Here is a 13,878-nt window from a genome sequence, read left to right as displayed (position 1 = left end):
ACCTCTCAATCTGCCCTCAAGAGGATGAGTGAACCCCGTTCCAGACCTCCACACCTCAGAAAAAATCTGAGGAGCTGTCTTGAATCTAATCCGAGTTTTTTTTTTTTTTACAGTATTGGGATATGTTTTATGCTTGCGTGTTATTATATCTCTGGAGACCGAAAGTCGCTCCTGTTGGAATTAATATCGGCTCCGAAAAGAAAAAAACGTGTGTAACCCAGCTCGCTCTGAAGACCCAGAAAGCCACAGATACTGGCGCTCATGTCGATTCCGTGTTGTTTGACTTCGATAGAGTTCGCCCACAGCCTTGCCGCAATGCTAACACTGGTTTCCGTTAGATCACCGAAGTTAAGCGCTGTCGGTCTGCCTAGCACTTGGATTGATGACCGTCCGGGTCCGCTGAGCGCTGTTGGCAAGCGGGCTGCACTCAGCTCCTGTGAGACCAATTGAGGAGCTACTCGATTAAGAAGTAGCGGCTCCGGTCACGAAAGCTGACAGACCGGCTGTAGTGGCCGAGCGGTTCTAGGTGCTACAGTCTGGAACCGCGCAACCGCCACGGTCGCAGGTTCGAATCCTGCCTCGGGCATGGATGTGTGTGATGTCCTTAGGTTAGTTAGGTTTAAGTAGTTCTAAGTTCTAGGTGACTGATGACCTCAGAAGTTAAGTCCCATAGTGCTCAGAGCCATTTGAACCATTTTGAACCAAAGCTGACAATGGGCGGGAGAGCGGTGTGCTGACCACTTGCCGCTCCACATCCGCATTCAGTGACGCCTATCGCCTGAGGATGACACGGCGATCGGTCGGTACCGTTGGGCCTTACGAGGCTTGTTCCGGTACAGTTCCGCACTGGCCGCTAATGAGTAAAATACTAGCGTATGGAATATCAGTCCAGTTGTGTGATAGGATAGAAGAGTTTCTAGCAAACAGAAAAGAGCACGTCATTCTCAATGGAGAGAAATCTTCAGAAGTAAAAGTGACTTTGGGCGTATCGCGAGGGAATGTTATAGCTCCATTACTTTTCACAAAATATATATATATATATATATATATATATATATATATATATATATTGAAACACGTATGTAACATAGCAGCGATGGCGAGGCATTGTAGCATCTGTGACCAGAGAGTATGCGCTTGACCGCGCGAGTGTTGTGAGCGGTTCTCAGTTAGTAGCTGTAGGCCAGTGCAGTGAGTAGTAGTCGTTGCGGGTCTGTCAGTAGTCAGTCGTTGCGAGTCTGTAGGTCAGTCGTTGCGAGTCTGTAGCTCTGTCTAGTTGAGAGCAGTACTCAGTCTGTAGTCGTCATGCAGAGCGGTCGGTTAGTAGTAGCAGCCCAGTGCGGTTGTGTGATGTAGGCGGTCGGCAACACTGGTCAAGATGAGGAATAAGGTATACTGTTAATTAATATAATCATTAGATAATGAAAAATTTTATTTATTGTAATTATTCTCCAACAAGTCTCCCAATAATAATTTTTTTATTTCAAAAGCATTTTCTCAAAAATCTAATTTTTTATTGAACTAAAGATCTCGTTGCACTTCCCATTTCATTCCACTTCTTTTGAAGAAAAATTTCACTAGAATTACAAAAAAAAAGGAGAATATTATTATTTGCAATGCAGTTCCTCTAAGTGGTGCGCAACAACAAGAGCAGATATGTGACATCCAGTTATTCTGAGGTAAGACTTTAATTCTGATTGTTTTACACAGGGCCAAAGACCGATAGTTCGGTTTAATTGTATTTTCTTGTCACTGAACGGACTTTAAATTTTGTGAAGAATTTATATTTGAGTCAGATTGCGAATTTCACATTTTTGTTGCCATTGTCAGTACATTTCATTGTGCGCAGGTTACGTTTAGCGCAATGTCCATTAGCATCCCTAAATAATATTGGCCATTCTTTTAAATTTCTGTGGGGAGGTTACACTTGGCTCCCATTTCTATTAAGTATTGTCTATTTTCTTTCTTTTAAAATTGCGGTGGGGAGGTTACACTTGGCGACACCCTGCCAGGATCGTATTTCGTTGAGAGTCTTTTGAGCGACAGTCAGATATCTGCTCTTGTTTGCTTAGATATAATTAGGATTTAGCGCAACGCTTTTAATAATATTGTGACTTTCTCTCTACAGGTCAACGGCAATTTGTTGCTTTGTTGTATTTGTGTGTTGCTTTTGCATTGTGTTGATTTGTTTTGTGAAAAATTTTGACTATTGTAAAAATGCCGCGAAAGACTGTGAATAGTGTATCGCGAAGTATTGTGAATGAAATTACCGACTTAAACAACGTGACCGATAGTAATTGTGATACGCAACGTAATGATGACAATCCTGCGTTCACTAACAATCAGTGCATTCCAACCACTAATGATGACTTTCACCTTAATGATGAACAAACGAACTCAATTGTCTCGTCTGTTAACTTGACGACAATTGATGACGCAGAACGCTCTATTGTAATGAGCGCTGCAGAGCTTAACACACCCGATTTGGAAAACCCAAGTAACGAACAGACAAATTTGTCTAATGAATATGAACAGATCACACAAAGTACGATGGATCTATTTAATTCCGAAATAGTGACCGACAGTATACATACGGCTGATAAACCTTTTTGTAAATTACAGAATGACCAAATGGTCATACAAAACGCGACAATTGTAGAAACACCATCAAACAGTACTGAGAATAGAGTAGGTAATGTCACCTTGGAGCAATTTATGGCAATATTGATAGATATCAAACAACAGAATGAGAAAACAGACAACAATTTCAAACAACTTAGGGAAGATAACAAACAAGATAACGAAAATCTCAAACAACAACTTAATGAACAGGTCAAACAACTTAGGGAAGATAACAAACACTTAAATGAGAAACTTGACAATAATGACGAAAATCTCAAACAACTTAATAAAAAATTAGACGACAATTCCAGACAACTTAGTGAACAAATTACAGCCGTTGCCGCGCAGTGCCATGACACTAAGGAACAGTTGCGCGTGGAAATTGAGGCTTGTTCACAAAAAAATAGCGAAGAAATAAAGTCGGTTGCGCAAGAATTAAGGGAAATGCAAACAGCCGCGACAGATACACTCAGAGACGAAATTAGCGGAGTCGCCAAACAGTGCTCTGAAAAAGCTACACAATTACGGGACGAGTTTAGAGCAATGACGGTAGAACTTTCGCGCACTATGGACGCAAAGATAGACGCGAAATTCGAACAGCAGAACACTCAGATTAACGAGCGCTTTAATCAGCACATACAGAACAGTGATACGCGTTTCCGCAGATTTATTCAGGATCAAAACAAAGTAAAACGACAAGTCATGGAAACAATCACTGCTCAGAGACAAGAGGACAAACGTAAAATATTCGCGAAAGCGAAGACGTATGTAGACAATAATATTACTACAGTGTCCGACAAAATTAATACCATAGAACAATTGAACGCGGAATTACGGGATGAAATTTCTGATCTTAAATCAAAAACAGATACACACACAGTAAATATTCAAACAGTGACAGACAGATTCGAACAATTAGATCTAACACAGGATTGTGATGTTATCAAAGGTGATGTTAAAAAACTGAGCGAAACTACGCGCAAGTTGCAAAAACAGATTAATGCGTCTGATTCTAAAACCGATGATCAGGTTAAAATACTGACTGAAAAATGTGATGAATTGGCCAGTCGTATTGATGCTATCGAAAATACTAATGACAATAAATCAGACGATACTGCACCGGTTTCTTTTATCCAAACACCTGAATTTCAAAATTTACAGCAGACAATTAATGAAATCGATTCATCTAACAACACGTTACGTCGGAAGTTATCAAATTTACAACAAGAAGTAACAGAAATGAAAAACATTTCAGTTAATAACATATCACAACAGACGCCACTTTATGAACATGTGTCTGACTCACGCAGCGTGTATAATGTGAACAATTTACAGAGACTACGCGAATTAAAATCCGAAAAGCTACGCGACTTAAAATCTGAAAAGCTACGTAACTTGAAGTACGAAATGACACAGACAAACAAATTCTCACGCAAACCCGAACGTGTTCTCAAATTCAGTGACGAGAACGTTGATAATAAGCAGTTTGCATTTGTAAGGAAGTGTAAGGAATTTAATAATGGCAGAACACAGATACACGATTTGCGCTGTATACGACAATATGCTTTCACCGCTACTGCCTGTAATGCAGAAGCTAGCTTTGAACCTGAGGCGACAATTTATTTTTGTATTTACAACAGCATTGCCTATAATGAAGAAACTAGAATTAGCATGCAGACAGCAATTTATTTCTGAATTTGTAGCGCCATTGCGTATAACACAAAAGCTGAAATTTAGTTGCAGTGCGTAATAGACCTCAGGGGATTCATTACGCTTTAATGAATATGTGCCGTAGCGAGCATAGGGCCCCGAGCTGTAGTAGTGCTGTTTCATCTTTAGTTTTCTGCACTACTGCCTTCTCTTCTACTATCCTTTATATCTATCCAAACTGCTCTTTAACTATTGCTCTACCTAGTATTAAGAAACATGTAATGAAAACCGGATATGACAAATATTTTACCGAATGTGACAATTTTCAGTAGGCACTCCCGTAATGGCAACTACCGCCGTAATTTTAATAACAGATAAAATCGTAATCATCAGTATGTGTAAAATTATCAGCAATAGGAACCATATTTTTGTAACAATAGATGTTTTTCACCACAGCAGCATGAAAGTCAGCCGCTTAGCATGCCTAACCAACAATGCAGTCTACAAGGTCAACCAAACTTTAATGTTTCGCCGCGTGCACGTATAGTCCCAGCTCCAACAAATAGTAACGCATGGCAGCAAAGAAATAACTACGTACAGACAACACTCTATTTCAACTCGTATCGCAATGCGCCGTATAGAAATTACTATCATGACAGACGTAAAAATGATGAGCATAATTTTCAGCGTACATTTAATAACAGTCGATCTTATGAGCAGCAACAACATCAGCAACAACAACTAATCATGAATGAGACAGACAATAGGTGTCATCCATAGTGTAATACGTCAGTAAGAAATAACAGAGCAGTTCAAATAGTCGAAATGCCACAGCATCCTCCCGTAAATAATAGCACGTGCGACAGAATTTGACCAGATACAGCACAGATTGCATATTACAGTAACGCAAACATTACTTTTGACACGCAGAATTTTGTTCACGAGAATGTTATTTGAAACATGCTTTGTTGAATGCTCCACTTTTATCGCACCCCGATCTTACTAGAAATTTTTCCATTGCCACCGACAGTTCTAACACCGCTTTAGGCGTACATATTTTCCAGGAAATTGAAGAAGATGGTTCTACAGTAATTAAAAACATCGCATTTGCAAGTCGCATTTTGTCACCTGCTGAACGAAATTACTCCGTTACAGAACTTGAAACATTATGTGTTGTATGGGCTTTTATGAGATTTAGGCAGTTTCTTTATGGCAGACATACCACCGTCTACACAGACCACAGAGCAATACAATTTTTGCTTTCAGCTAAATTTACTCACGACAGATTAAGCAGATGGAAACTATATTTACAGGAATTTAATTTTACGATTGTTCACATTCCCGGCACACAAAATGTTATAGCAGACGCACTATCGCGTTCTCTCGGTAACAATCAGCAAGACGTAGCAACCAACTTCTGCAAAACAAATTTCAGTGTCATGTACATTCAGCAAGTTGCATTTGAAAATTTTATTTCATCGTCATTACAGGACATAGCACAAGAACAAAACAAAGACAATGTGTGGAAAGAAATTAAACAGCTTTGGCAAGATAAGAATAATGTTACGATTAGAAACCACTACACTGTACGCAATGACATTCTGTTTCGCCGCTCTCATCCTGACAGCAACAATTGGTTATTATGCATTCCTGACGAACTGGTTAACAAATTAATTTGGTACACTCATTTAAGTTACGCACATTACGGAACACGAAAATGTTTTCTTATACTGAGACAGAACTGTTATTTTACTAACATGGAAAAACGTATACGACGAGTTCTAGCGTCTTGTAAAATTTGCCAGAAAGCTAAATCAGACACCACTTCACATATTCCTCCTTTATATCCCATTATACCTGTTAAATTAAGACACATGGCTGCAGTAGACATTTTTGGTCCGATTCCCAGAACTAACAGAGGTTTTTGCTACATCTTTGTCGCTGTTGAGCTCACTTCAAAATTTGTTACTTTCACTCCGTTACGCAAAGCTACTGCTAAAACTGTTTCAAATGCATTTGTAAAACATTTTCTATCTCATGTAGGGCATGTAATGAAAGTAATTTCTGATAATGGATCACAATTTCGTAGTAGTGTATGGACACGCATGTTACGAGCCAGAAACATTTCTCCGATCTATATATCCAAGTACCACGCTTCTTCGAACCCTTGTGAAAGATTAATGAAGGAAATTGGTAAGCTGTGCCGAATATACTGCCACAAAAGACATATTGATTGGGATATATACATACTCTCATTCCAAGATGTAATTAATTCCATACCAAATGAATCCACTATGCTATCTCCGTCCGTTATACTGAAAAACGTTGAACCACCGAACAAAATTAAAGAATTGATAGAATTTCCCAAAAGTCGTCGCCTACGACACCACGAAATAATTGACATTGCGCTGAAGAACATCAAACGTGCCGCAGAGCGCCGGAGAAGACAGCAAAAACAGGTTTGTAAACGCCGAGACTTTCACGTTGGACAGAAAATATTAGTGCGTACACACTATTTATCCAGCAAATTAAAAGGTAAGTGCAGTAAATTTGAACTTCTATACGCAGGTCCGTATCGGATTCGCAGCATCCCTCACCCCAATGTTGTACACGTCGAAACTTTGAGAACCAGAAAATCGAAAGGCAATCACCATATCTCAAACATTAAACCGTTTATTGAGTGAAACCACTGTATGATTCAACACACTATGATGCCATTTACTAATGCAATTAATTCACCTGACTAATTACTGATGATTATCGTATTTTTTCTTGGCAAGTGCCCGGCAAGGTAAGGTTAGCAGGTCGCTCTTCTTGTCGTTACACATCAGACCGTGCATATTTTTCCAGATGAATTTACACATTTATGACTATTTTTGCAATTATATTTATGTGACTACTTATTGATGATTATCGTGTTTTTTCTTGGCAAGTGCCCGGCAAGGTAAGGTTAGCAGGTCGCTTTTCTTGTCGTTACACATCAGACCGTGCACATTTTCCATTTTTTTTGTGTGTATGACTGTACTCCAGTTTTGTTTGTATGCACTATGAAATAGTTAAGATATAACACACACCAGTCGACTTTGACATTTTCTTTTGCCTTATGACATCTCAACATCGTGACTGTTTCACATTTTTTTTTGCTACTGCATTGTATTATTCTGTGTACATTTTTGCATCTGAACACTGTCAACGTCTTTAACATATTACGTTTTCTGTCATGTTATGCTGTAGGGTTAATTATGTTACCATAAACCAGTCATTATCTAGTGGGTATATGATTTAAATGCAGGACATTAATCTTTGTTCATCAATTTCAGAAAGGAATGATGATTCTAAGAAATAAATATAACATAAATGGGAATTTCACCTACGGAATAAACGAAAGGAGATGCAATAACTTTATGAGGAAGAGTAATTGGAACAGGATTAACAAACATTAACAAGAATATACTATACTCATCGAAGAATAGCAGTCTTAACTAATTTTTTCTTTCAGAATACAAGGTGATTGATGCAGGCTGTCAGAGAGAACTACACATCTTAGTTTTAGTGATGAAATATGCTAGAGATAAGGAATAGGTATGTAATGAGTAATGAAGTGATTTTTTGCAGATGATAGTGAATACTGATGAATAATGATGAAGGAAATGGTATTATGAATAATGAAGTTTTTCTTTACAGGTGATGATAATGGTGAAGTTATGATGATATGGATAATGAAGTTTTTTTTTCTTTACAGATGAGGATAATGTTGAAGTAATGTATTTATGCTACGTAGTTATTTAAGTATTTGTTGCAGTTTGCTTTGACAGCAGGTGTTACATTGCATAGTAGGATGACTGAAAGTTTTGGAAAGGACAGCTATGGAACACATTTTTATACACATTTCACTACCTGTTAATTCGAAGTTCACTACTTTTCAGCATAGTGTGCGTTTCTTCTTTCCGGTCAATAATCCATTTTGTATTTTTTTTCAGGAGAAGCTTTTCATGACACTTACTAAACCTGTTACTTATTATACCTGTTCTAGTACTTGCATTTTTATATTTTTTACCCATTTGTGTCTATCGTTTATAAATGTGATCACATGTACTGCCTTGTTACATAATCTTGCTACAGCTGACTCATGACGAATGACGTTACCTATCCTCATTTGCTGCAATAGGTCAAAAGCAAATAGTGTTATGTTTCAGCAATTAATTATCGATCCCAACGCAATGCATTGCTAACAAAAAAAAAAAAATAAAATGTATTAACAGTCCCAAATAGTGATACCAGTTTGAGAAAATTCTGAATAATACTGATTAGCTCTGAATAGTATGTCACTTGAGTAATGACCTCTTAATGAGACTATATTCAAAATGATGCTTTGTCACTAGCTAATAACTGCCACTGTTTATTGTAATGATACCACTTATAATGCCTGTGATTATTAATGATTTGACTGTAATTAACTGATTTTTAATAATGACTTCGTAATAATCTGAATAATACTGAATGATGATTCTATTCAATACTTGCTGGCCACTGAGTGCCAGTAATTAATGTCACTCCACGAATTGTTATTAATTATGCCATTGATTAGCTCTTGTTTCCAATGTTGATACTTTGTAATTTGAAATGAATGTGACTGTTTAATAATGCTTTGTAATTAGGAGAAGGCTAATAATTCTTACTATATTGGAATTTCAAATGATTAGCCATACTTTGTTATTGGAAATGAATGTGACTGTTTCATAATGCTTTGTAATTAGGAAAAGACTAATGATTCTTAATAGATTGGAATGACACATAATTAATTAACTATGGTACTGTTTAATAATGCTTTGTAATTAATTAAGGCTAATAATTCTTACTATATTGAAATGACAAATGATCAATTAATTAACTGTAATTAGACAAATGATTAATTAACGACAAATAATTAATTAACTGTAATTAGACAAATGATTAATTAACGACAAATGATTAATTAACTGTAATTAGACAAATGATTAATTAACGACAAATGATTAATTAACTAATTAGGAGAAGGTTAATGATTCTTAATTATACTCTGTAACTGAAAAGAATGCGATTATTTCATAATGCTTTGTAAGCAGGAAAAGAAGGCTACTGATTCTATGTAAAACAATTAATGAACATTTTTCTGTAATACTACATACATGGTACAGAAATGTTCAATAACTGGGCTATGAATGCCGCACACTACTACTGTAATTGACAATATTATGTGACTTAATGTCCTTCACCTTATGAGCTAACTACCCTGAATTACTGCAATGTCCATTTGTCCTGTTTATCCTAGTGATCATGGAGCACTATCTTTGGTTTTGCACTAATTCTACGTTGGTGTGCCTTGTAAGAGTGTGGTGTTGACACGACATGCTGTCCACCACCGTGAGCAATGAAGACGTTATTATGGTCCCACTGTTTGGTGTACCTAATGTACTGCCAAAATGAAAACACGGAACATTACTACGACAGTTCAGTGTCTTTGCTACACTGATAAATTCTGATGGGAAAAGATCTTCAAGTTGTGTCACTTGGTGTTGTACTTCTGTGGAAAGATATGGACTTTCAGAGCAGCTGTGTGCAATCTAAAGTGCTACAACCATGATGCAATCCTTCCCTTTCCTATCCTGATTCTTGTCACATAAAAAAAAAAAAAAAAATTTTTTTGGTAACATCATTTATGTTCATAGGTTATACATTTTTCGATTCGCTAAACTCCAATGCGAGTACACTTATGTCACTTGTCAACATAATATTTTTTGCCAGTCTGTTCATTTGTTCTGAATATGCTAAAGAATTTTTTCAGTGCCTGTGCACTTTATTATCTGTCAAATAATTTGTATATACTTTTCTGATTTGCTACTATGTTTTGTACTCACATTTTGTCTTTGTCTGATATATTTTGTACTTAGTGCGTGTGCACAACATTTAAATACTCTGTAAGTTATAGAATTTTGTTAATTAAAGAAAAATTTTGCCGCGCTTGGCAAGTCCAAATGACTCACCATCGCTGCCAAATTTTTGCCCCCCCAGTGGAGGGTTATGAAACACGTATGTAACATAGCAGCGATGGCGAGGCATTGTAGCATCTGTGACCAGAGAGTATGCGCTTGACCGCGCGAGTGTTGTGAGCGGTTCTCAGTTAGTAGCTGTAGGCCAGTGCAGTGAGTAGTAGTCGTTGCGGGTCTGTCAGTAGTCAGTCGTTGCGAGTCTGTAGGTCAGTCGTTGCGAGTCTGTAGCTCTGTCTAGTTGAGAGCAGTACTCAGTCTGTAGTCGTCATGCAGAGCGGTCGGTTAGTAGTAGCAGCCCAGTGCGGTTGTGTGATGTAGGCGGTCGGCAACACTGGTCAAGATGAGGAATAAGGTATACTGTTAATTAATATAATCATTAGATAATGAAAAATTTTATTTATTGTAATTATTCTCCAACAAGTCTCCCAATAATAATTTTTTTATTTCAAAAGCATTTTCTCAAAAATCTAATTTTTTATTGAACTAAAGATCTCGTTGCACTTCCCATTTCATTCCACTTCTTTTGAAGAAAAATTTCACTAGAATTACAAAAAAAAAGGAGAATATTATTATTTGCAATGCAGTTCCTCTAAGTGGTGCGCAACAACAAGAGCAGATATGTGACATCCAGTTATTCTGAGGTAAGACTTTAATTCTGATTGTTTTACACAGGGCCAAAGACCGATAGTTCGGTTTAATTGTATTTTCTTGTCACTGAACGGACTTTAAATTTTGTGAAGAATTTATATTTGAGTCAGATTGCGAATTTCACATTTTTGTTGCCATTGTCAGTACATTTCATTGTGCGCAGGTTACGTTTAGCGCAATGTCCATTAGCATCCCTAAATAATATTGGCCATTCTTTTAAATTTCTGTGGGGAGGTTACACTTGGCTCCCATTTCTATTAAGTATTGTCTATTTTCTTTCTTTTAAAATTGCGGTGGGGAGGTTACAATATATATATATATATATATGTGATCCCCGAAGTTCCATGAGGCTGTTCGCGGACGATGATGTTTCATACATTTTTTTTTTTTTTTTTTTTTTGGTCAGCAGTCTACTGACTGGTTTGATGCGGCTCGCCACAAATTCCCTTTCGTTGATTATTCAATCTTTTTCTCATGGCAACCTCCCCCTTGGCAGTCCCCTCCCGGAGATCCGAATGGGGGACTATTCCGGAATCTTTTGCCAATGGAGAGATCATCATGATACTTCTTCAATTGCAGGCCACATGTCCTGTGGATACACGTTACGTGTCTTTAATGCAGTGGTTTCCATTGCCTTCTGCATCCTCATGTCGTTGATCATTGCTGATTCTTCCGCCTTTAGGGGCAATTTCCCACCCCTAGGACAAGAGAGTGCCCTGAACCTCTATCCGCTCCTCCGCCCTCTTTGACAAGGCCGTTGGCAGAATGAGGCTGACTTCTTATGCCGGAAGTCTTCGGCCGCCAATGCGGACATAGAAGTCACAATGCTAGAAAATTGTCGCGAATTGCAAGAAGATCTGCAGAGGGTCAACGTTTGATGCAGGAATGGACATTGACCCTCAGTATAAAGAAATGTAGCGTAATGTGCGTAAACAGGCAGAAAGACCCGTTATTTATATGATAACACGACTGCGAAACAACCACTGGAAGCAGTGACAACCGTGAAATATCTACGAGTATACATACGAAGCGATTTAAAGCGAAACTACCTCACAAAACTAAATGCAGGTAAGGCAGATTCCAGACTGCGACTCATTGGAAGAATTCGGTGGAAATATAGTTCATCCACGAATCTGGTGGCTTACAAAGCACTCGTCCGAATTGTACTTGGATATTGGTCGTCAGTGTTGGATCCTTACAAGATGGAGGAAGTAGAAGAGCACCGAAGAAGAGCAGCGCGTTTCATTACAGATTCATTTAGTAAGCGCGATAGCGTCGCGCCGATTCTCAGTGGCAAACGCTGCAAGAGGGGCGTTCTGCATCACGGCGTGCTTTACTGTTAAAGCATATTGCTTCATCCTACGCACATGACACGAAAAGACCATGAAGGTAAAATCAGAGAGGTTCGAGGTCACACGGGGGATTACCAGGAATCGTTATTAGCGCGGCATATAAAGTACCCCCCGCCACACACCGTGAGGCGGCTTGCTGAGTATTAATGTAAACGTAGATGTAGAGTTTGGCTCAGGTGGTCCCACAGAGCCTGACAGTAAATAAATAAATAAAGTATAAAGAAGAATTAAATTACGAAAGAAAGAAGGAAGATGGGCAAATCGCGTCGAAGGCGCCTGGCGCGTAACTACGGAAGTCAGGAATTTAAAATTACAGTATTTTGTGTTAAGCCGGAGGGTTATGTCCATGGTTTCGTCGTGAGACGGACATAGCTGCGTCTCGAAGAGTGAAGCTCTAACTCCTAGGAAGTATTTCATTCACTAGTTTCGTCGTTTTCCCCACATAGTGTAACTGTTACGCGACAGCTAAGGAACACTGACAGAGCAGATTTTGTTGCATTGACACACACACACACACACACACACACACACACACACACACACACAGAGATAGAGAGAGAGAGAGAGATGTATTACAGTGTGACTGCGGCTGGCTGCTTTAATGCTGTCAGCTGCCTCAGGGTCAACGTCCGCGCCGAGTCTTCCAAACAGACGCATAGCTGCACAGCAGACGCGCGCTCTCTCACTTTCACTTCTCCTCCCCTTCCCTTTCTGAGAAGTGTCGGCGTTCGCTCACGCTACTCTCCGTAACACAGTTCAGCAACTCATGCTGAGCTAGCAGACTGCCCTGTGCACAAAACTGGTCGCTAAAGCCACTACACCACTTAGCCAGACTCTGGTGTCCGTCCCTCGACTAACGTCAAGTGCTTGAGTCACACGTTTCGTCTGCTCTCAGAGACTCGGCTGACGTACAAATTAAGTCCTTCGTCCCACTTAGTCGTTACGTAGCGGAATGTATGTTAAGCTAATGACTGAAGACTCAGGTTAATGTAATACATCCGTGTTGAAATGACAGGTAACCCAAACTACTGTAGAAGCATTTCATAGAAAAGTAGGCTGGTGCCAATCGCACCAGACTCCTTCTGGGTGTACACTGCGTCATCTTGTAAAACTGTAAAAATATTAAAACACTAAAAAACCGACGTTTCGTTCGTGTTGCAGCGGCCTTTCTCAAGGCAAAGATAGCTGGGTAGTGGGGGCTTCAATATATCGCATACCACAAGATCTTCTGTAACTCTGTAACACAGAAGTGACATTATTATGAGAAGGATAGGGTGCTACTCACGTTATATAGGAAATGCTGAATCGCATCAGGCATAACAAAATGACTGCCAGACAAGTGAGCGGCCGGAGACAATGGTCATGTGTACGTGAGTTGTCCTTGCGTGAATGTGTGTGTTACTTTAGAAGATCTCACTTGTTTAGCAGTCTTTTTGTTGTACCTGTCTGCGAGTCAATATTTCCTCTATATGATGCGTACCAATCAATCCTTTTCATAATAATGTCATTATTTCATCCTGGATTTTCCATTGTTTGACAGATGTAACACTAATTTTTTCCAATAATTTTCTCAAATG

General features: G+C 38.7%; 1 protein-coding gene across 3 annotated transcripts in view; it reads right to left on the bottom strand.

Moving 5' to 3' along the window:
• Window positions 1–13,878, bottom strand: part of LOC124612415 — a 350,836-nt gene that overhangs the window by 127,906 nt on the left and 209,052 nt on the right. The gene's annotated exons all lie outside the window — the stretch shown is intronic.

This window comes from Schistocerca americana, chromosome 4, assembly GCF_021461395.2.
Source record: "Schistocerca americana isolate TAMUIC-IGC-003095 chromosome 4, iqSchAmer2.1, whole genome shotgun sequence".
Classification (NCBI taxonomy): Eukaryota; Metazoa; Arthropoda; class Insecta; order Orthoptera; family Acrididae; genus Schistocerca; species Schistocerca americana.
The sequence above is the reverse complement of the archived record's forward strand: the minus strand, read 5'-3'. Positions and strand labels throughout refer to the sequence as shown.